Below are 23,738 nucleotides of genomic sequence, written 5' to 3' on the forward strand. Positions count from 1 at the left end.
AGAACGCTGCCCTCTAGTAGTGTTCGTCTTCGCTGCGTTGGTAAGGTTTGGGAAGCCTAAGGGCCTTCCCTGGAACTCAACTCGGTGTAGCCAACAGGCTTCTCGTCCGCCCCGGTTCTAAGGTCTTTCCTCCCCTGGGATCTCACGGCCCCCCCAGGAGGCGTCACCTTAGGAGCGATGATACGTTTTGGAAGCAAAAGGGACCTGGGGTGGCCTGCCCTGGGAGTGTCCAACTTGCCTCCAGTGCGGCCTTGTTCTAACTTCTTTCCACAGCAGGGAACACGCTGCCCCATAGGAAACTTCACTTCAGGTCGCGTTTACGTGGCGGAAGCATAAGGGTCTGGGCCTGCACTTAACGCGCAGTGTGCAACTTGCCTCGCGGGCGCCCCAGGTTCCAAGTCCTTTGCACAGCCGGGAGCCAACTGCCCTTTGGGAATCCTCCCCTGAAGGTCGCGTTCACGTTGTGTAAGCCGCAGCGTCTTTGCGTGCCCTTCACTCAGAGTATCCAACAAGCTTCTAGTCCGCCCTTCTTCTCAAGTCTTCCCTTCACTTGGGAACACACTGCCACTGAGGAGACTTCACCTGAAGCGCGGCTACACGTTTTGCAGCCGAAGGGGCTGGACGGGCAACTGAACTCAGAAGCTCCAACTGCCCTCTAGTCGGCCTTGGTTCTAAGTTCTTTCCTGACATGGGAACACACGGCCGCATAGGCCTCTTGGCCTTCAGAGCGTTTCTACGTGTTGGAAGCAGCAGGGCCTTAGCCTGCCCTTTACTTAGAGCTTACAACTTGGCGTAGAGTCCGCCTTTGTGCTAAGTGCTTTCCTGGGCTGCATTGGCGAGCACTTCACTCAGAGTCTCCAACCTGCCTTAGAGTCCGCCTTGGTTCTAACCCCTTTCCTCAACTTGGGAGAACGCTGCCCTCTAGTAGTGTTCGTCTTCGCTGTGTTGGTAAGGTTTGGGAAGCCTAAGGGCCTTCCCTGGAACTCAACTCGGTGTAGCCAACAGGCTTCTCGTCCGCCCCGGTTCCAAGGTCTTTCCTCCCCTGGGATCTCACGGCCCCCCCAGGAGACGTCACCTTAGGAGCGATGATACGTTTTGGAAGCAAAAGGGACCTGGGGTGCCCTGCCCTGGGAGTGTCCAACTCGCCTCCAGTGCGGCCTTGTTCTAACTTCTTCCCACAGCAGGGAACACGCTGCCCCATAGGAAACTTCACTTCAGGTCGGGTTTACGTGGCGGAAGCATAAGGGTCTGGGCCTGCACTTAACGCGCAGTGTGCAACTTGCCTCGCGGGCGCCCCAGGTTCCAAGTCCTTTGCACAGCCGGGAGCCAACTCCCCTTTGGGAATCCTCCCCTGAAGGTCGCGTTCACGTTTTGGAAGCCGCAGCGTCTTTGCGTGCCCTTCACTCAGAGTATCCAACAAGCTTCTAGTCCACCCTTCTTCTCAAGTCTTCCCTTCACTTGGGAACACACTGCCACTGAGGAGACTTCACCTGAAGCGCGGCTACACGTTTTGCAGCCCAAGGGGCTGGACGGGCAACTGAACTCAGAAGCTCCAACTGCCCTCTAGTCGGCCTTGGTTCTAAGTTCTTTCCTGACATGGGAACACACGGCCGCATAGGCCTCTTGGCCTTCAGAGCGTTTCTACGTGTTGGAAGCAGCAGGGCCTTAGCCTGCCCTTTACTTAGAGCTTGCAACTTGGCGTAGAGTCCGCCTTTGTGCTAAGTGCTTTCCTGGGCTGCATTGGCGAGCACTTCACTCAGAGTCTCCAACCTGCCTTAGAGTCCGCCTTGGTTCTAACCCCTTTCCTCAACTTGGGAGAACGCTGCCCTCTAGTAGTGTTCGTCTTCGCTGCGTTGGTAAGGTTTGGGAAGCCTAAGGGCCTTCCCTGGAACTCAACTCGGTGTAGCCAACAGGCTTCTCGTCCGCCCCGGTTCTAAGGTCTTTCCTCCCCTGGGATCTCACGGCCCACCCAGGAGGCGTCACCTTAGGAGCGATGATACGTTTTGGAAGCAAAAGGGACCTGGGGTGGCCTGCCCTGGGAGTGTCCAACTTGCCTCCAGTGCGGCCTTGTTCTAACTTCTTTCCACAGCAGGGAACACGCTGCCCCATAGGAAACTTCACTTCAGGTCGCGTTTACGTGGCGGAAGCATAAGGGTCTGGGCCTGCACTTAACGCGCAGTGTGCAACTTGCCTCGCGGGCGCCCCAGGTTCCAAGTCCTTTGCACAGCCGGGAGCCAACTGCCCTTTGGGAATCCTCCCCTGAAGGTCGCGTTCACGTTGTGGAAGCCGCAGCGTCTTTGCGTGCCCTTCACTCAGAGTATCCAACAAGCTTCTAGTCCGCCCTTCTTCTCAAGTCTTCCCTTCACTTGGGAACACACTGCCACTGAGGAGACTTCACCTGAAACGCGGCTACACGTTTTGCAGCCCAAGGGGTTGGACGGGCAACTTAACTCAGAAGCTCCAACTGCCCTCTAGTCGGCCTTGGTTCTAAGTTCTTTCCTGACAGGGGAACACACGGCCGCATAGGCCTCTTGGCCTTCAGTGCGTTTCTACGTGTTGGAAGCAGCAGGGCCTTAGCCTGCCCTTTACTTAGAGCTTGCAACTTGGCGTAGAGTCCGCCTTTGTGCTAAGTGCTTTCCTGGGCTGCATTGGCGAGCACTTCACTCAGAGTCTCCAACCTGCCTTAGAGTCCGCCTTGGTTCTAACCCCTTTCCTCAACTTGGGAGAACGCTGCCCTCTAGTAGTGTTCGTCTTCGCTGCGTTGGTAAGGTTTGGGAAGCCTAAGGGCCTTCCCTGGAACTCAACTCGGTGTAGCCAACAGGCTTCTCGTCCGCCCCGGTTCCAAGGTCTTTCCTCCCCTGGGATTTCACGGCCCCCCCAGGAGACGTCACCTTAGGAGCGATGATACGTTTTGGAAGCAAAAGGGACCTGGGGTGCCCTGCCCTGGGAGTGTCCAACTCGCCTCCAGTGCGGCCTTGTTCTAACTTCTTTCCACAGCAGGGAACACGCTGCCCCATAGGAAACTTCACTTCAGGTCGAGTTTACGTGGCGGAAGCATAAGGGTCTGGGCCTGCACTTAACGCGCAGTGTGCAAGTTGCCTCGCGGGCGCCCCAGGTTCCAACTCCTTTGCACAGCCGGGAGCCAACTGCCCTTTGGGAATCCTCCCCTGAGGGTCGCGTTCACGTTTTGGAAGCCGCAGCGTCTTTGCGTGCCCTTAACTCAGAGTATCCAACAAGCTTCTAGTCCGCCCTTCTTCTCAAGTCTTCCCTTCACTTGGGAACACACTGCCACTGAGGAGACTTCACCTGAAGCGCGGCTACACGTTTTGCAGCCGAAGGGGCTGGACGGGCAACTGAACTCAGAAGCTCCAACTGCCCTCTAGTCGGCCTTGGTTCTAAGTTCTTTCCTGACATGGGAACACACGGCCGCATAGGCCTCTTGGCCTTCAGAGCGTTTCTACGTGTTGGAAGCAGCAGGGACTTAGCCTGCCCTTTACTTAGAGCTTACAACTTGGCGTAGAGTCCGCCTTTGTGCTAAGTGCTTTCCTGGGCTGCATTGGCGAGCACTTCACTCAGAGTCTCCAACCTGCCTTAGAGTCCGCCTTGGTTCTAACCCCTTTCCTCAACTTGGGAGAACGCTGCCCTCTAGTAGTGTTCGTCTTCGCTGTGTTGGTAAGGTTTGGGAAGCCTAAGGGCCTTCCCTGGAACTCAACTCGGTGTAGCCAACAGGCTTCTCGTCCGCCCCGGTTCCAAGGTCTTTCCTCCCCTGTGATCTCACGGCCCCCCCAGGAGACGTCACCTTAGGAGCGATGATACGTTTTGGAAGCAAAAGGGACCTGGGGTGCCCTGCCCTGGGAGTGTCCAACTCGCCTCCAGTGCGGCCTTGTTCTAACTTCTTCCCACAGCAGGGAACACGCTGCCCCATAGGAAACTTCACTTCAGGTCGGGTTTACGTGGCGGAAGCATAAGGGTCTGGGCCTGCACTTAACGCGCAGTGTGCAACTTGCCTCGCGGGCGCCCCAGGTTCCAAGTCCTTTGCACAGCCGGGAGCCAACTCCCCTTTGGGAATCCTCCCCTGAAGGTCGCGTTCACGTTTTGGAAGCCGCAGCGTCTTTGCGTGCCCTTCACTCAGAGTATCCAACAAGCTTCTAGTCCACCCTTCTTCTCAAGTCTTCCCTTCACTTGGGAACACACTGCCACTGAGGAGACTTCACCTGAAGCGCGGCTACACGTTTTGCAGCCCAAGGGGCTGGACGGGCAACTGAACTCAGAAGCTCCAACTGCCCTCTAGTCGGCCTTGGTTCTAAGTTCTTTCCTGACATGGGAACACACGGCCGCATAGGCCTCTTGGCCTTCAGAGCGTTTCTACGTGTTGGAAGCAGCAGGGCCTTAGCCTGCCCTTTACTTAGAGCTTGCAACTTGGCGTAGAGTCCGCCTTTGTGCTAAGTGCTTTCCTGGGCTGCATTGGCGAGCACTTCACTCAGAGTCTCCAACCTGCCTTAGAGTCCGCCTTGGTTCTAACCCCTTTCCTCAACTTGGGAGAACGCTGCCCTCTAGTAGTGTTCGTCTTCGCTGCGTTGCTAAGGTTTGGGAAGCATAAGGGCCTTCCCTGGAACTCAACTCGGTGTAGCCAACAGGCTTCTCGTCCGCCCCGGTTCTAAGGTCTTTCCTCCCCTGGGATATCACGGCCCCCCCGGAGACGTCACCTTAGGAGCGATGATATGTTTTGGAAGCAAAAGGGACCTGGGGTGCCCTGCCCTGGGAGTGTCCAACTCGCCTCCAGTGCGGCCTTGTTCTAACTTCTTTCCACAGCAGGGAACACGCTGCCCCATAGGAAACTTCACTTCAGGTCGAGTTTACGTGGCGGAAGCATAAGGGTCTGGGCCTGCACTTAACGCGCAGTGTGCAACTTGCCTCGCGGGCGCCCCAGGTTCCAAGTCCTTTGCACAGCCGGGAGCCAACTCCCCTTTGGGAATCCTCCCCTGAAGGTCGCGTTCACGTTTTGGAAGCCGCAGCGTCTTTGCGTGCCCTTCACTCAGAGTATCCAACAAGCTTCTAGTCCACCCTTCTTCTCAAGTCTTCCCTTCACTTGGGAACACACTGCCACTGAGGAGACTTCACCTGAAGCGCGGCTACACGTTTTGCAGCCCAAGGGGCTGGACGGGCAACTGAACTCAGAAGCTCCAACTGCCCTCTAGTCGGCCTTGGTTCTAAGTTCTTTCCTGACATGGGAACACACGGCCGCATAGGCCTCTTGGCCTTCAGAGCGTTTCTACGTGTTGGAAGCAGCAGGGCCTTAGCCTGCCCTTTACTTAGAGCTTGCAACTTGGCGTAGAGTCCGCCTTTGTGCTAAGTGCTTTCCTGGGCTGCATTGGCGAGCACTTCACTCAGAGTCTCCAACCTGCCTTAGAGTCCGCCTTGGTTCTAACCCCTTTCCTCAACTTGGGAGAACGCTGCCCTCTAGTAGTGTTCGTCTTCGCTGCGTTGGTAAGGTTTGGGAAGCCTAAGGGCCTTCCCTGGAACTCAACTCGGTGTAGCCAACAGGCTTCTCGTCCGCCCCGGTTCTAAGGTCTTTCCTCCCCTGGGATATCACGGCCCCCCCAGGAGACGTCACCTTAGGAGCGATGATATGTTTTGGAAGCAAAAGGGACCTGGGGTGCCCTGCCCTGGGAGTGTCCAACTCGCCTCCAGTGCGGCCTTTTTCTAACTTCTTTCCACAGCAGGGAACACGCTGCCCCATAGGAAACTTCACTTCAGGTCGAGTTTACGTGGCGGAAGCATAAGGGTCTGGGCCTGCACTTAACGCGCAGTGTGCAACTTGCCTCGCGGGCGCCCCAGGTTCCAACTCCTTTGCACAGCCGGGAGCCAACTGCCCTTTGGGAATCCCCCCCTGAGGGTCGCGTTCACGTTTTGGAAGCCGCAGCGTCTTTGCGTGCCCTTAACTCAGAGTATCCAACAAGCTTCTAGTCCGCCCTTCTTCTCAAGACTTCCCTTCACTTGGGAACACACTGCCACTGAGGAGACTTCACGTGAAGCGCGGCTACACGTTTTGCAGCCCAAGGGGCTGGACGGGCAACTGAACTCAGAAGCTCCAACTGCCCTCTAGTCGGCCTTGGTTCTAAGTTCTTTCCTGACATGGGAACACACGGCCGCATAGGCCTCTTGGCCTTCAGAGCGTTTCTACGTGTTGGAAGCAGCAGGGCCTTAGCCTGCCCTTTACTTAGAGCTTGCAACTTGGCGTAGAGTCCGCCTTTGTGCTAAGTGCTTTCCTGGGCTGCATTGGCGAGCACTTCACTCAGAGTCTCCAACCTGCCTTAGAGTCCGCCTTGGTTCTAACCCCTTTCCTCAACTTGGGAGAACGCTGCCCTCTAGTAGTGTTCGTCTTCGCTGCGTTGCTAAGGTTTGGGAAGCCTAAGGGCCTTCCCTGGAACTCAACTCGGTGTAGCCAACAGGCTTCTCGTCCGCCCCGGTTCTAAGGTCTTTCCTCCCCTGGGATCTCACGTCCCCCCCAGGAGACGTCACCTTAGGAGCGATGATACGTTTTGGAAGCAAAAGGGACCTGGGGTGCCCTGCCCTGGGAGTGTCCAACTCGCCTCCAGTGCGGCCTTGTTCTAAATTCTTTCCACAGCAGGGAACACGCTGCCCCATAGGAAACTTCACTTCAGGTCGAGTTTACGTGGCGGAAGCATAAGGGTCTGGGCCTGCACTTAACGCGCAGTGTGCAACTTGCCTCGCGGGCGCCCCAGGTTCCAACTCCTTTGCACAGCCGGGAGCCAACTGCCCTTTGGGAATCCTCCCCTGAGGGTCGCGTTCACGTTTTGGAAGCCGCAGCGTCTTTGCGTGCCCTTAACTCAGAGTATCCAACAAGCTTCTAGTCCGCCCTTCTTCTCAAGTCTTCCCTTCACTTGGGAACACACTGCCACTGAGGAGACTTCACGTGAAGCGCGGCTACACGTTTTGCAGCCCAAGGGGCTGGACGGGCAACTGAACTCAGAAGCTCCAACTGCCCTCTAGTCGGCCTTGGTTCTAAGTTCTTTCCTGACATGGGAACACATGGCCGCATAGGCCTCTTGGCCTTCAGAGCATTTCTACGTGTTGGAAGCAGCAGGGCCTTAGCCTGCCCTTTACTTAGAGCTTGCAACTTGGCGTAGAGTCCGCCTTTGTGCTAAGTGCTTTCCTGGGCTGCATTGGCGAGCACTTCACTCAGAGTCTCCAACCTGCCTTAGAGCCCGCCTTGGTTCTAACCCCTTTCCTCAACTTGGGAGAACGCTGCCCTCTAGTAGTGTTCGTCTTCGCTGCGTTGCTAAGGTTTGGGAAGCCTAAGGGCCTTCCCTGGAACTGAACTCGGTTTAGCAACAGGCTTCTCGTCCGCCCCGGTTCTAAGGTCTTTCCTCCCCTGGGATCTCACGGCCCCCCCAGGAGACGTCACCTTAGGAGCTATGATACGTTTTGGAAGCAAAAGGGACCTGGGGTGCCCTGCCCTGGGAGTGTCCAACTCGCCTCCAGTGCGGCCTTGTTCTAACTTCTTTCCACAGCAGGGAACACGCTGCCCCATAGGAAACTTCACTTCAAGTCGGGTTTACGTGGCGGAAGCATAAGGGTCTGGGCCTGCACTTAACGCACAGTGTGCAACTTGCCTCGCGGGCGCCCCAGTTTCCAAGTCCTTTGCACAGCCGGGAGCCAACTGCCCTTTGGGAATCCTCCCCTGAAGGTCGCATTCACGTTTTGGAAGCCGCAGCGTCTTTGCGTGCCCTTAACTCAGAGTATCCAACAAGCTTCTAGTCCGCCCTTCTTCTCAAGTCTTCCCTTCACTTGGGAACACACTGCCACTGAGGAGACTTCACCTGAAGCGCGGCTACACGTTTTGCAGCCCAAGGGGCTGGACGGGCAACTGAACTCAGAAGCTCCAACTGCCCTCTAGTCGGCCTTGGTTCTAAGTTCTTTCCTGACATGGGAACACACGGCCGCATAGGCCTCTTGGCTTCAGAGCGTTTCTACGTGTTGGAAGCAGCAGGGCCTTAGCCTGCCCTTTACTTAGAGCTTGCAACTTGGCGTAGAGTCCGCCTTTGTGCTTAGTGCTTTCCTGGGCTTCATTGGCGAGCACTTCACTCAGAGTCTCCAACCTGCCTTAGAGCCCGCCTTGGTTCTAAACCCTTTCCTCAACTTGGGAGAACGCTGCCCTCTAGTAGTGTTCGTCTTCGCTGCGTTGCTAAGGTTTGGGAAGCCTAAGGGCCTTCCCTGGAACTCAACTCGGTGTAGCCAACATGCTTCTCGTCCGCCCCGGTCCTAATGTCTTTCCTCCCCTGGGATCTCACGGCCCCCCCAGGAGACGTCACCTTAGGAGCGATGATACGTTTTGGAAGCAAAAGGGACCTGGGGTGCCCTGCCCTGGGAGTGTCCAACTCGCCTCCAGTGCGGCCTTGTTCTAACTTCTTTCCACAGCAGGGAACACGCTGCCCCATAGGAAACTTCACTTCAGGTCGGGTTTACGTGGCGGAAGCATAAGGGACTAGGCCTGCACTTAACGCGCAGTGTGCAACTTGCCTCGCGGGCGCCCCAGGTTCCAAGTCCTTTGCACAGCCGGGAGCCAACTGCCCTTTGGGAATCCTCCCCTGAAGGTCGCGTTCACGTTTTGGAAGCCGCAGCGTCTTTGCGTGCCCTTAACTCAGAGTATCCAACAAGCTTCTAGTCCGCCCTTCTTCTCAAGTCTTCCCTTCACTTGGGAACACACTGCCACTGAGGAGACTTCACCTGAAGCGCGGCTACACGTTTTGCAGCCCAAGGGGCTGGACGGGCAACTGAACTCAGAAGCTCCAACTGCCCTCTAGTCGGCCTTGGTTCTAAGTTCTTTCCTGACATGGGAACACACGGCCGCATAGGCCTCTTGGCCTTCAGAGTGTTTCTACGTGTTGGAAGCAGCAGGGCCTTAGCCTGCACTTTACTTAGAGCTTGCAACTTGGCGTAGAGTCCGCCTTTGTGCTAAGTGCTTTCCTGGGCTGCATTGGCGAGCACTTCACTCAGAGTCTCCAACCTGCCTTAGAGTCGGCCTTGGTTCTAACCCCTTTCCTCAACTTGGGAGAACGCTGCCCTCTAGTAGTGTTCGTCTTCGCTGCGTTGGTAAGGTTTGGGAAGCCTAAGGGCCTTCCCTGGAACTCAACTCGGTTTAGCCAACAGGCTTCTCGTCCGCCCCGGTTCTAAGGTCTTTCCTCCCCTGGGATCTCACGGCCCCCCCAGGAGACGTCACCTTAGGAGCGATGATACGTTTTGGAAGCAAAAGGGACCTGGGGTGCCCTGCCCTGGGAGTGTCCAACTCGCCTCCTGTGCGACCTTGTTCTAACTTCTTTCCACAGCAGGGAACACGCTGCCCCATAGGAAACTTCACTTCAGGTCGGGTTTTACGTGGCGGAAGCATAAGGGTCTGGGCCTGCACTTAACGCGCAGTGTGCAACTGCCTCGAGGGCGCCCAAGGTTCCAAGTCCTTTGCACAGCCGGGAGACAACTGCCCTTTGGGAATCCTCCCCTGAAGGTCGCGTTCACGTTGTGGAAGCCGCAGCTTCTTTGCGTGCCCTTAACTCAGAGTATCCAACAAGCTTCTAGTCCGCCCTTCTTCTCAAGTCTTCCCTTCACTTGGGAACACACTGCCACTGAGGAGACTTCACCTGAAGCGCGGCTACACGTTTTGCAGCCCAAGGGGCTGGAAGGGCAACTTAACTCAGAAGCTCCAACTGCCCTCTAGTCGGCCTTGGTTCTAAGTTCTTTCCTGACATGGGAACACACGGCCGCATAGGCCTCTTGGCCTTCAGAGCGTTTCTACGTGTTGGAAGCAGCAGGGCCTTAGCCTGCCCTTTACATAGAGCTTGCAACTTGGCGTAGAGTCCGCCTTTGTGCTAAGTGCTTTCCTGGGCTGCATTGGCGAGCACTTCACTCAGAGTCTCTGACCTGCCTTAGAGTCCGCCTTGGTTCTAACCCCTTTCCTCAACTTGGGAGAACGCTGCCCTCTAGTAGTGTTCGTCTTCACTGCGTTGCTAAGGCTTGGGAAGCCTAAGGGCCTTCCCTGGAACTCAACTCGGTTTAGCCAACAGGTTCTCGTCCGCCCCGGTTCTAAGGTCTTTCCTCCCCTGGGATCTCACGGCCCCCCCAGGAGACGTCACCTTAGGAGCGATGATACGTTTTGGAAGCAAAAGGGACCTGGGGTGCCCTGCCCTGGGAGTGTCCAACTCGCCTCCAGTGCGGCCTTGTTCTAACTTCTTTCCACAGCAGGGAACACGCTGCCCCATAGGAAACTTCACTTCAGGTCGAGTTTACGTGGCGGAAGCATAAGGGTCTGGGCCTGCACTTAACGCGCAGTGTGCAACTTGCCTCGCGGGCGCCCCAGGTTCCAACTCCTTTGCACAGCCGGGAGCCAACTGCCCTTTGGGAATCCTCCCCTGAGGGTCGCGTTCACGTTTTGGAAGCCGCAGCGTCTTTGCATGCCCTTAACTCAGAGTATCCAACAAGCTTCTAGTCCGCCCTTCTTCTCAAGTCTTCCCTTCACTTGGGAACACACTGCCACTGAGGAGACTTCACCTGAAGCGCGGCTACACGTTTTTCAGCCCAAGGGGCTGGACGGGCAACTGAACTCAGAAGCTACAAATGCCCTCTAGTCGGCCTTGGTTCTAAGTTCTTTCCTGACATGGGAACACACGGCCACATAGGCCTCTTGGCCTTCAGAGCGTTTCTACGTGTTGGAAGCAGCAGGGCCTTAGCCTGCCCTTTACTTAGAGCTTGCAACTTGGCGTAGAGTCCGCCTTTGTGCTAAGTGCTTTCCTGGGCTGCATTGGCGAGCACTTCACTCAGAGTCTCCAACCTGCCTTAGAGTCCGCCTTGGTTCTAACCCCTTTCCTCAACTTGGGAGAACGCTGCCCTCTAGTAGTGTTCGTCTTCGCTGTGTTGGTAAGGTTTGGGAAGCCTAAGGGCCTTCCCTGGAACTCAACTCGGTGTAGCCAACAGGCTTCTCGTCCGCCCCGGTTCCAAGGTCTTTCCTCCCCTGGGATCTCACGGCCCCCCCAGGAGACGTCACCTTAGGAGCGATGATACGTTTTGGAAGCAAAAGGGACCTGGGGTGCCCTGCCCTGGGAGTGTCCAACTCGCCTCCAGTGCGGCCTTGTTCTAACATCTTCCCACAGCAGGGAACACGCTGCCCCATAGGAAACTTCACTTCAGGTCGGGTTTACGTGGCGGAAGCATAAGGGTCTGGGCCTGCACTTAACGCGCAGTGTGCAACTTGCCTCGCGGGCGCCCCAGGTTCCAAGTCCTTTGCACAGCCGGGAGCCAACTGCCCTTTGGGAATCCTCCCCTGAAGGTCGCGTTCACGTTTTGGAAGCCGCAGCGTCTTTGCGTGCCCTTCACTCAGAGTATCCAACAAGCTTCTAGTCCGCCCTTCTTCTCAAGTCTTCCCTTCACTTGGGAACACACTGCCACTGAGGAGACTTCACCTGAAGCGCGGCTACACGTTTTGCAGTCCAAGGGGCTGGACGGGCAACTGAACTCAGAAGCTCCAACTGCCCTCTAGTCGGCCTTGGTTCTAAGTTCTTTCCTGACATTGGAACACACGGCCGCATAGGCCTCTTGGCCTTCAGAGCGTTTCTACGTGTTGGAAGCAGCAGGGCCTTAGCCTGCCCTTTACTTAGAGCTTGCAACTTGGCGTAGAGTCCGCCTTTGTGCTAAGTGCTTTCCTGGGCTGCATTGGCGAGCACTTCACTCAGAGTCTCCAACCTGCCTTAGAGCCCGCCTTGGTTCTAACCCCTTTCCTCAACTTGGGAGAACGCTGCCCTCTAGTAGTGTTCGTCTTCGCTGCGTTGCTAAGTTTTGGGAAGCCTAAGGGCCTTCCCTGGAACTCAACTCGGTGTAGCCAACAGGCTTCTCGTCCGCCCCGGTTCTAAGGTCTTTCCTCCCCTGGGATCTCACGGCCCCCCCAGGAGACGTCACCTTAGGAGCGATGATACGTTTTGGAAGCAAAAGGGACCTGGGGTGCCCTGCCCTTGGAGTGCCCAACTCGCCTCCAGTGCGGCCTTGTTCTAACTTCTTTCCACAGCAGGGAACACGCTGCCCCATAGGAAACTTCACTTCAGGTCGGGTTTACGTGGCGGAAGCATAAGGGTCTGGGCCTGCACTTAACGCACAGTGTGCAACTTGCCTCGCGGGCGCCCCAGGTTCCAAGTCCTTTGCACAGCCGGGAGCCAACTGCCCTTTCGGAATCCTCCCCTGACGGTCGCGTTCACGTTTTGGAAGCCGCAGCGTCTTTGCGTGCCCTTAACTCAGAGTATCCAACAAGCTTCTAGTCCGCCCTTCTTCTCAAGTCTTCCCTTCACTTGGGAACACACTGCCACTGAGGAGACTTCACGTGAAGCGCGGCTACACGTTTTGCAGCCCAAGGGGCTGGACGGGCAACTGAATTCAGAAGCTCCAACTGCCCTCTAGTCGGCCTTGGTTCTAAGTTCTTTCCTGACATGGGAACACACGGCCGCATAGGCCTCTTGGCCTTCAGAGCGTTTCTACATGTTGGAAGCAGCAGGGCCTTAGCCTGCCCTTTACTTAGAACTTGCAACTTGGCGTAGAGTCCGCCTTTGTGCTAAGTGCTTTCCTGGGCTGCATTGGCGAGCACTTCACTCAGTGTCTCCAACCTGCCTTAGAGCCCGCCTTGGTTCTACCCCTCTCCTCAACTTGGGAGAACGCTGCCCTCTAGTAGTGTTCGTCTTCGCTGCGTTGCTAAGGTTTGGGAAGCCTAAGGGCCTTCCCTGGAACTCAACTCGGTGTAGCCAACAGGCTTCTCGTCCGCCCCGGTTCTAAGGTCTTTCCTCCCCTGGGATCTCACGGCCCCCCCAGGAGACGTCACCTTAGGAGCGATGATACGTTTTGGAAGCAAAAGGGACCTGGGGTGCCCTGCCCTGGGAGTGTCCAACTCGCCTCCAGTGCGGCCTTGTTCTAACTTCTTTCCACAGCAGGGAACACGCTGCCCCATAGGAAACTTCACTTCAGGTTGGGTTTACGTGGCGGAAGCATAAGGGTCTGGGCCTGCACTTAACGCACAGTGTGCAACTTGCCTCGCGGGCGCCCCAGGTTCCAAGTCCTTTGCACAGCCGGGAGCCAACTGCCCTTTGGGAATCCTCCCCTGAAGGTCGCGTTCACGTTTTGGAAGCCGCAGCGTCTTTGCGTGCCCTTAACTCAGAGTATCCAACAAGCTTCTAGTCCGCCCTTCTTCTCAAGTCTTCCCTTCACTTGGGAACACACTGCCACTGAGGAGACTTCACCTGAAGCGCGGCTACACGTTTTGCAGCCCAAGGGGCTGGACGGGCAACTGAACTCAGAAGCTCCAACTGCCCTCTAGTCGGCCTTGGTTCTAAGTTCTTTCCTGACATGGGAACACACGGCCGCATAGGCCTCTTGGCCTTCAGAGCGTTTCTACATGTTGGAAGCAGCAGGGCCTTAGCCTGCCCTTTACTTAGAGCTTGCAACTTGGCGTAGAGTCCGCCTTTGTGCTTAGTGCTTTCCTGGGCTGCATTGGCGAGCACTTCACTCAGAGTCTCCAACCTGCCTTAGAGCCCGCCTTGGTTCTAAACCCTTTCCTCAACTTGGGAGAACGCTGCCCTCTAGTAGTGTTCGTCATCGCTGCATTGCTAAGGTTTGGGAAGCCTAAGGGCCTTCCCTGGAACTCAACTCGGTGTAGCCAACATGCTTCTCGTCCGCCCCGGTTCTAATGTCTTTCCTCCCCTGGGATCTCACGGCCCCCCCAGGAGACGTCACCTTAGGAGCGATGATACGTTTTGGAAGCAAAAGGGACCTGGGGTGCCCTGCCCTGGGAGTGTCCAACTCGCCTCCAGTGCGCCCTTGTTCTAACTTCTTTCCACAGCAGGGAACATGCTGCCCCATAGGAAACTTCACTTCAGGTCGGGTTTACGTGGCGGAAGCATAAGGGTCTGGGCCTGCACTTAACGCGCAGTGTGCAACTTGCCTCGCGGGCGCCCCAGGTTCCAAGTCCTTTGCACAGCCGGGAGCCAACTGCCCTTTGGGAATCCTCCCCTGAAGGTCGCGTTCACGTTTTGGAAGCCGCAGCGTCTTTGCGTGCCCTTAACTCAGAGTATCCAACAAGCTTCTAGTCCGCCCTTCTTCTCAAGTCTTCCCTTCACTTGGGAACACACTGCCACTGAGGAGACTTCACCTGAAGCGCGGCTTCACGTTTTGCAGCCCAAGGGGCTGGACGGGCAACTTAACTCAGAAGCTCCAACTGCCCTCTAGTCAGCCTTGGTTCTAAGTTCTTTCCTGACATGGGAACACACGGCCGCATAGGCCTCTTGGCCTTCAGAGCGTTTCTACGTGTTGGAAGCAGCAGGGCCTTAGCCTGCCCTTTACTTAGAGCTTGCAACTTGGCGTAGAGTCCGCCTTTGTGCTAAGTGCTTTCCTGGGCTGCATTGGCGAGCACTTCACTCAGAGTATCCAACCTGCCTTAGAGCCCGCCTTCGTTCTAACCCCTTTCCTCAACTTGGGAGAACGCTGCCTTCTAGTAGTGTTCGTCTTCGCTGCGTTGGTAAGGTTTGGGAAGCCTAAGGGCCTTCCCTGGAACTCAACTCGGTGTAGCCAGCAGGCTTCTCATCCGCCCCGGTTCTAAGGTCTTTCCTCCCCTGGGATCTCACGGCCCCCCCAGGAGACGTCACCTTAGGAGCGATGATACGTTTTGGAAGCAAAAGGGACCTTTGGTGCCCTGCCCTGGGAGTGTCCAACTCGCCTCCAGTGCGGCCTTGTTCTAACTTCTTTCCACAGCAGGAAACACGCTGCCCCATAGGAAACTTCACTTCAGGTCGGGTTTACGTGGCGGAAGCATAAGGGACTAGGCCTGCACTTAACGCGCAGTGTGCAACTTGCCTCGCGGGCGCCCCAGGTTCCAAGTCCTTTGCACAGCCGGGAGCCAACTGCCCTTTGGGAATCCTCCCCTGAAGGTCGCGTTCACGTTTTGGAAGCCGCAGCGTCTTTGCGTGCCCTTCACTCAGAGTATCCAACAAGCTTCTAGTCCGCCCTTCTTCTCAAGTCTTCCCTTCACTTGGGAACACACTGCCACTGAGGAGACTTCACCTGAAGCGCGGCTACACGTTTTGCAGCCCAAGGGGCAGGACGGGCAACTGAACTCAGAAGCTACAACTGCCCTCTAGTCGGCCTTGGTTCTAAGTTCTTTCCTGACATGGGAACACACGGCCGCATAGGCCTCTTGGCCTTCAGAGCGTTTCTACGTGTTGGAAGCAGCAGGGCCTTAGCCTGCCCTTTACTTAGAGCTTGCAACTTGGCGTAGAGTCCGCCTTTGTGCTAAGTGCTTTCCTGGGCTGCATTGGCGAGCACTTCACTCAGAGTCTCCAACCTGCCTTAGAGTCCGCCTTGGTTCTAACCCCTTTCCTCAACTTGGGAGAACGCTGCCCTCTAGTAGTGTTCGTCTTCGCTGCGTTGGTAAGGTTTGGGAAGCCTAAGGGCCTTCCCTGGAACTCAACTCGGTGTAGCCAACAGGCTTCTCGTCCGCCCCGGTTCTAAGGTCTTTCCTCCCCTGGGATCTCACGGCCCCCCCAGGAGACGTCACCTTAGGAGCGATGATACGTTTTGGAAGCAAAAGGGAACTGGGGTGCCCTGCCCTGGGAGTGTCCAACTCGCCTCCAGTGCGGCCTTGTTCTAACTTCTTTCCACAGCAGGGAACACGCTGCCCCATAGGAAACTTCACTTCAGGTCGAGTTTACGTGGCGGAAGCATAAGGGTCTGGGCCTGCACTTAACGCGCAGTGTGCAACTTGCCTCGCGGGCGCCCCAGGTTCCAACTCCTTTGCACAGCCGGGAGCCAACTGCCCTTTGGGAATCCTCCCCTGAGGGTCGCGTTCACGTTTTGGAAGCCGCAGCGTCTTTGCGTGCCCTTAACTCAGAGTATCCAACAAGCTTCTAGTCCGCCCTTCTTCTCAAGTCTTCCCTTCACTTGGGAACACACTGCCACTGAGGAGACTTCACCTGAAGCGCGGCTACACGTTTTGCAGCCCAAGGGGCTGGACGGGCAACTGAACTCAGAAGCTACAACTGCCCTCTAGTCGGCCTTGGTTCTAAGTTCTTTCCTGACATGGGAACACACGGCCGCATAGGCCTCTTGGCCTTCAGAGCGTTTCTACGTGTTGGAAGCAGCAGGGACTTAGCCTGCCCTTTACTTAGAGCTTGCAACTTGGCGTAGAGTCCGCCTTTGTGCTAAGTGCTTTCCTGGGCTGCATTGGCGAGCACTTCACTCAGTGTCTCCAACCTGCCTTAGAGCCCGCCTTGGTTCTAACCCCTTTCCTCAACTTGGGAGAACGCTGCCCTCTAGTAGTGTTCGTCTTCGCTGCGTTGCTAAGGTTTGGGAATCCTAAGGGCCTTCCCTGGAACTCAACTCGGTGTAGCCAACAGGCTTCTCGTCCGCCCCGGTTCTAAGGTCTTTCCTCCCCTGGGATCTCACGGCCCCCCCAGGAGACGTCACCTTAGGAGCGATGATACGTTTTGGAAGCAAAAGGGACCTGGGGTGCCCTGCCCTGGGAGTGTCCAACTCGCCTCCAGTGCGGCCTTGTTCTAACTTCTTTCCACAGCAGGGAACACGCTGCACCATAGGAAACTTCACTTCAGGTCGGGTTTACGTGGCGGAAGCATAAGGGTCTGGGCCTGCACTTAACGCACAGTGTGCAACTTGCCTCGCGGGCGCCCCAGGTTCCAAGTCCTTTGCACAGCCGGGAGCCAACTGCCCTTTGGGAATCCTCCCCTGAAGGTCGCGTTCACGTTTTGGAAGCCGCAGCGTCTTTGCGTGCCCTTATCTCAGAGTATCCAACAAGCTTATAGCCCGCCCTTCTTCTCAAGTCTTCCCTTCACTTGGGAACACACTGCCACTGAGGAGACTTCACCTGAAGCGCGGCTACAGGTTTTGCAGCCCAAGGGGCTGGACGGGCAACTGAACTCAGAAGCTCCAACTGCCCTCTAGTCGGCCTTGGTTCTAAGTTCTTTCCTGACATGGGAACACACGGCCGCATAGGCCTCTTGGCCTTCAGAGCGTTTCTACGTGTTGGAAGCAGCAGGGCCTTAGCCTGCCCTTTACTTAGAGCTTGCAACTTGGCGTAGAGTCCGCCTTTGTGCTTAGTGCTTTCCTGGGCTGCATTGGCGAGCACTTCACTCAGAGTCTCCAACGTGCCTTAGAGCCCGCCTTGGTTCTAAACCCTTTCCTCAACTTGGGAGAACGCTGCCCTCTAGTAGTGTTCGTCATCGCTGCGTTGCTAAGGTTTGGGAAGCCTAAGGGCCTTCCCTGGAACTCAACTCGGTGTAGCCAACAGGCTTCTCGTCCGCCCCGGTTCTAATGTCTTTCCTCCCCTGGGATCTCACGGCCCCCCCAGGAGACGTCACCTTAGGAGCGATGATACGTTTTGGAAGCAAAAGGGACCTGGGGTGCCCTGCCCTGGGAGTGTCCAACTCGCCTCCAGTGCGGCCTTGTTCTAACTTCTTTCCACAGCAGGGAACATGCTGCCCCATAGGAAACTTCACTTCAGGTCGGGTTTACGTGGCGGAAGCATAAGGGTCTGGGCCTGCACTTAACGCGCAGTGTGCAACTTGCCTCGCGGGTGCCCCAGGTTCAAAGTCCTTTGCACAGCCGGGAGCCAACTGCCCTTTGGGAATCCTCCCCTGAAGGTCGCGTTCACGTTTTGGAAGCCGCAGCGTCTTTGCGTGCCCTTAACTCAGAGTATCCAACAAGCTTCTAGTCCGCCCTTCTTCTCAAGTCTTCCCTTCACTTGGGAACACACTGCCACTGAGGAGACTTCACCTGAAGCGCGGCTTCACGTTTTACAGCCCAAGGGGCTGGACGGGCAACTTAACTCAGAAGCTCCAACTGCCCTCTAGTCAGCCTTGGTTCTAAGTTCTTTCCTGACATGGGAACACACGGCCGCATAGGCCTCTTGGCCTTCAGAGCGTTTCTACGTGTTGGAAGCAGCAGGGCCTTAGCCTGCCCTTTACTTAGAGCTTGCAACTTGGCGTAGAGTCCGCCTTTGTGCTAAGTGCTTTCCTGGGCTGCATTGGCGAGCACTTCACTCAGAGTCTCCAACCTGCCTTAGAGCCCGCCTTCGTTCTAACCCCTTTCCTCAAATTGGGAGAACGCTGCCCTCTAGTAGTGTTCGTCTTCGCTGCGTTGGTAAGGTTTGGGAAGCCTAAGGGCCTTCCCTGGAACTCAACTCGGTGTAGCCAGCAGGCTTCTCATCCGCCCCGGTTCTAAGGTCTTTCCTCCCCTGGGATCTCACGGCCCCCCAAGGAGACGTCACCTTAGGAGCGATGATACGTTTTGGAAGCAAAAGGGACCTTTGGTGCCCTGCCCTGGGAGTGTCCAACTCGCCTCCAGTGCGGCCTTGTTCTAACTTCTTTCCACAGCAGGGAACACGCTGCCCCATAGGAAACTTCACTTCAGGTCGGGTTTTACGTGGCGGAAGCATAAGGGTCTGGGCCTGCACTTAACGCGCAGTGTGCAACTTGCCTCGCGGGCGCCCCAGGTTCCAAGTCCTTTGCACAGCCAGGAGCCAACTGCCCTTTGGGAATCCTCCCCTGAAGGTCGCGTTCACGTTGTGGAAGCCGCAGCGTCTTTGCGTGCCCTTAACTCAGAGTATCCAACAAGCTTCTAGTCCGCCCTTCTTCTCAAGTCTTCCCTTCACTTGGGAACACACTGCCACTGAGGAGACTTCACCTGTAGCGCGGCTACACGTTTTGCAGCCCAAGGGGCTGGAAGGGCAACTTAACTCAGAAGCTCCAACTGCCCTCTAGTCGGCCTTGGTTCTAAGTTCTTTCCTGACATGGGAACACACGGCCGCATAGGCCTCTTGGCCTTCAGAGCGTTTCTACGTGTTGGAAGCAGCAGGGCCTTAGCCTGCCCTTTACTTAGAGCTTGCAACTTGGCGTAGAGTCCGCCTTTGTGCTAAGTGCTTTCCTGGGCTGCATTGGCGAGCACTTCACTCAGAGTCTCTGACCTGCCTTAGAGTCCGCCTTGGTTCTAACCCCTTTCCTCAACTTGGGAGAACGCTGCCCTCTAGTAGTGTACGTCTTCACTGCGTTGCTAAGGCTTGGGAAGCCTAAGGGCCTTCCCTGGAACTCAACTCGGTGTAGCCAACAGGCTTCTCGTCCGCCCCGGTTCTAAGGTCTTTCCTCCCCTGGGATCTCACGGCCCCCCCAGGAGACGTCACCTTAGGAGCGATGATACGTTTTGGAAGCAAAAGTGACCTGGGGTTCCCTGCCCTGGGAGTGTCCAACTCGCCTCCAGTGCGGCTTTGTTCTAACTTCTTTCCACAGCAGGGAACACGCTGCCCCATAGGAAACTTCACTTCAGGTCGGGTTTTACGTGGCAGAAGCATAAGGGTCTGGGCCTGCACTTAACGCGTGTGTGCAACTTGCCTCACGGGCGCCCCAGGTTCCAACTCCTTTGCATAGCCGGGAGCCAACTGCCCTTTGGGAATCCTCCCCTGAAGGTCGCGTTCACGTTTTGGAAGCCGCAGCCTCTTTGCGTGCCCTTAACACAGAGTATCCAACAAGCTTCTAGTCCGCCCTTCTTCTCAAGTCTTCCCTTCACTTGGGAACACACTGCCACTGAGGAGACTTCACCTGAGGCGCGGCTACACGTTTTGCAGCCCAAGGGGCTGGACGGGCAACTTAACTCAGAAGCTCCAACTGCCCTCTAGTCGGCCTTGGTTCTAAGTTCTTTCCTGACATGGGAACACACGGCCGCATAGGCCTCTTGGCCTTCAGAGCGTTTCTACGTGTTGGAAACAGCAGGGCCTTAGCCTGCCCTTTACTTAGAGCTTGCAACTTGGCGTAGAGTGCGCCTTTGTGCTAAGTGCTTTCCTGGGCTGCATTGGCGAGCACTTCCCTCAGAGTCTCCAACCTGCCTTAGAGTCCGCCTTGGTTCTAACCCCTTTCCTCAACTTGGGAGAACGCTGCCCTCTAGTAGTGTTCGTCTTCGCTGCGTTGCTAAGGTTTGGGAAGCCTAAGGGCCTTCCCTGGAACTCAACTCGGTGTAGCCAACAGGCTTCTCGTCCGCCCCGGTTCTAAGGTCTTTCCTCCCCTGGGATCTCACGGCCCCCCCAGGAGACGTCACCTTAGGAGCGATGATACATTTTGGAAGCAAAAGGGACCTGGGGTGCCCTGCCCTGGGAGTGTCCAACTCGCCTCCAGTGCGGCCTTGTTCTAACTTCTTTCCACAGCAGGGAACACGCTGCCCCATAGGAAACTTCACTTCAGGTCGGGTTTTACGTGGCGGAAGCATAAGGGTCTGGGCCTGCACTTAACGCGCAGTGTGCAACTTGCCTCGCGGGCGCCCCTGGTTCCAAGTCCTTTGCACAGCCGGGAGCCAACTGCCCTTTGGGAATCCTCCCCTGAAGGTCGCGTTCACGTTTTGGAAGCCGCAGCGTCTTTGCGTGCCCTTAACACAGAGTATCCAACAAGCTTCTAGTCCGCCCTTCTTCTCAAGTCTTCCCTTCACTTGGGAACACCCTGCCACTGAGGAGACTTCACCTGAAGCGCGGCTACACGTTTTGCAGCCCAAGGGGCTGGACGGGCAACTGAACTCAGAATCTCCAACTGCCCTCTAGTCGGCCTTGGTTCTAAGTTCTTTCCTGACATGGGAACACACGGCCGCATAGGCCTCTTGGCCTTCAGAGCGTTTCTACGTGTTGGAAGCAGCATGGCCTTAGCCTGCCCTTTACTTAGAGCTTGCAACTTGGCGTAGAGTCCGCCTTTGTGCTAAGTGCTTTCCTGGGCTGCATTGGCGAACGCTTCACTCCGAGTCTCCAACCTACCTTAGAGTCCGCCTTGGTTCTAACCCCTTTCCTCAACTTGGGAGAACGCTGCCCTCTAGTAGTGTTCGTCTTCGCTGCGTTGGTAAGGTTTGGGAAGCCTAAGGGCCTTCCCTGGAACTCAACTCGGTGTAGCCAACAGGCTTCTCGTCCGGCCCGGTTCCAAGGTCTTTCCTCCCCTGGGATCTCACAGCCCACCCAGGAGACGTCACCTTAGGAGCGATGATACGTTTTGGAAGCAAAAGGGACCTGGGGTGCCCTGCCCTGGGAGTGTCCAACTCGCCTCCAGTGCGGCCTTGTTCTAACTTCTTTCCACAGCAGGGAACACGCTGCCCCATAGGAAACTTCGCTTCAGTTCGGGTTTACGTGGCAGAAGCATAAGGGTCTGGGCCTGCACTTAACGCGCAGTGTGCCACTTGCCTCACGGGCGCCCCTGGTTCCAACTCCTTGCACAGCCGGGAGCCAACTGCCCTTTGGGAATCCTCCCCTGAAGGTCGCGTTCACGTTGTGGAAGCCGCAGCGTCTTTGCGTGCCCTTAACTCAGAGTTTCCAACAAGCTTCTAGTCCGCCCTTCTTCTCAAGTCTTCCCTTCACTTGGGAACACCGTGCCACTGAGGAGACTTCACCTGAAGCGCGGCTACACGTTTTGCAGCCCAAGGGGCTGGACGGGCAACTTAACTCAGAAGCTCCAACTGCCCTCTAGTCGGCCTTGGTTCTAAGGTCTTTCCTGACATTGGAACACACGGCTGCATAGGCCTCTTGGCCTTCAGAGCGTTTCTACGTGTTGGAAGCAGCAGGGCCTTAGCCTGCCCTTTACTTAGAGCTTGCAACTTGGCGTAGAGTCCGCCTTTGTGCTAAGTGCTTTCCTGGGCTGCATTGGCGAGCACTTCACTCAGAGTCTCCAACCTGCCTTAGAGTCCGCCTTGGTTCTAACCCCTTTCCTCAACTTGGGAGAACGCTGCCCTCTAGTAGTGTTCGTCTTCGCTGCGTTGGTTAGGTTTGGGAAGCCTAAGGGCCTTCCCTGGAACTCAACTCGGTGTAGCCAACAGGCTTCTCGTCCGCCCCGGTTCTAAGGTCTTTCCTCCCCTGGGATCTCACGGCCCCCCCAGGAGACGTCACCTTAGGAGCGATGATACGTTTTGGAAGCAAAAGGGACCTGGGGTGCCCTGCCCTGGGAGTGTCCGACTCGCCTCCAGTGCGGCCTTGTTCTAACTTCTTTCCACCGCAGGGAAAACGCTGCCCCATAGGAATCTTCACTTCAGGTCGGGTTTTACGTGGCGGAAGCATAAGGGTCTGGGCCTGCACTTAACGCGCAGTGTGCAACTTGCCTCACGGGCGCCCCAGGTTCCAAGTCCTTTGCACAGCCGGGAGCCAACTGCCCTTTGGGAATCCTCCCCTGAAGGTCGCGTTCACGTTTTGGAAGCCGCAGCGTCTTTGCGTGCCCTTCACTCAGAGTATCCAACAAGCTTCTAGTCCGCCCTTCTTCTCAAGTCTTCCCTTCACTTGGGAACACACTGCCACTGAGGAGACTTCACCTGAAGCGCGGCTACACGTTTTGCAGCCCAAGGGGCTGGACGGGCAACTGAACTCAGAAGCTCCAACTGCCCTCTAGTCGGCCTTGGTTCTAAGTTCTTTCCTGACATGGGAACACACGGCCGCATAGGCCTCTTGGCCTTCAGAGCGTTTCTACGTGTTGGAAGCAGCAGGGCCTTAGCCTGCCCTTTACTTAGAGCTTGCAACTTGGCGTAGAGTCCGCCTTTGTGCTAAGTGCTTTCCTGGGCTGCATTGGCGAGCACTTCACTCAGAGTCTCCAACCTGCCTTAGAGTCCGCCTTGGTTCTAACCCCTTTCCTCAACTTGGGAGAACACTGCCCTCTAGTAGTGTTCGTCTTCGCTGCGTTGGTAAGGTTTGGGAAGCCTAAGGGCCTTCCCTGGAACTCAACTCGGTGTAGCCAACAGGCTTCTCGTCCGCCCCGGTTCTAAGGTCTTTCCTCCCCTGGGATCTCACGCCCCCCCCAGGAGACGTCACCTTAGGAGCGATGATACGTTTTGGAAGCAAAAGGGACCTGGGGTGCCCTGCCCTGGGAGTGTCCAACTGGCCTCCAGTGCGGCCTTGTTCTAACTTCTTTCCACAGCAGGGAACACGCTGCCCCATAGGAAACTTCACTTCAGGTCGAGTTTACGTGGCGGAAGCATAAGGGTCTGGGCCTGCACTTAACGCGCAGTGTGCAACTTGCCTCGCGGGCGCCCCAGATTCCAAGTCCTTTGCACAGCCGGGAGCCAACTGCCCTTTGGGAATCCTCCCCTGAGGGTCGCGTTCACGTTTTGGAAGCCGCAGCGTCTTTGCGTGCCCTTAACTCAGAGTATCCAACAAGCTTGTAGTTCGCCCTTCTTCTCAAGTCTTCCCTTCACTTGGGAACACCCTGCCACTGAGGAGACTTCACGTGAAGCGCGGCTCCACGTTTTGCAGCCCAAGGGGCTGGACGGGCAACTGAACTCAGAAGCTCCAACTGCCCTCTAGTCGGCCTTGGTTCTAAGTTCTTTCCTGACATGGGAACACACGGCCGCATAGGCCTCTTGGCCTTCAGAGAGTTTCTACGTGATGGAAGCAGCAGGGCCTTAGCCTGCCCTTTACTTAGAGCTTGCAACTTGGCGTAGAGTCCGCCTTTGTGCTAAGTGCTTTCCTGGGCTGCATTGGCGAGCACTTCACTCAGAGTCTCCAACCTGCCTTAGAGTCCGCCTTGTTTCTAACCCCTTTCCTCAACTTGGGAGAACACTGCCCTCTAGTAGTGTTCGTCTTCGCTGCGTTGGTAAGGTTTGGGAAGCCTAAGGGCCTTCCCTGGAACTCAACGCGGTGTAGCCAACAGGCTTCTCGTCCGCCCCGGTTCCAAGGTCTTTCCTCC

The sequence above is a fragment of the Meles meles genome, unplaced genomic scaffold (genome assembly GCF_922984935.1).
Source record: "Meles meles unplaced genomic scaffold, mMelMel3.1 paternal haplotype, whole genome shotgun sequence".
NCBI lineage: Eukaryota > Metazoa > Chordata > Mammalia > Carnivora > Mustelidae > Meles > Meles meles.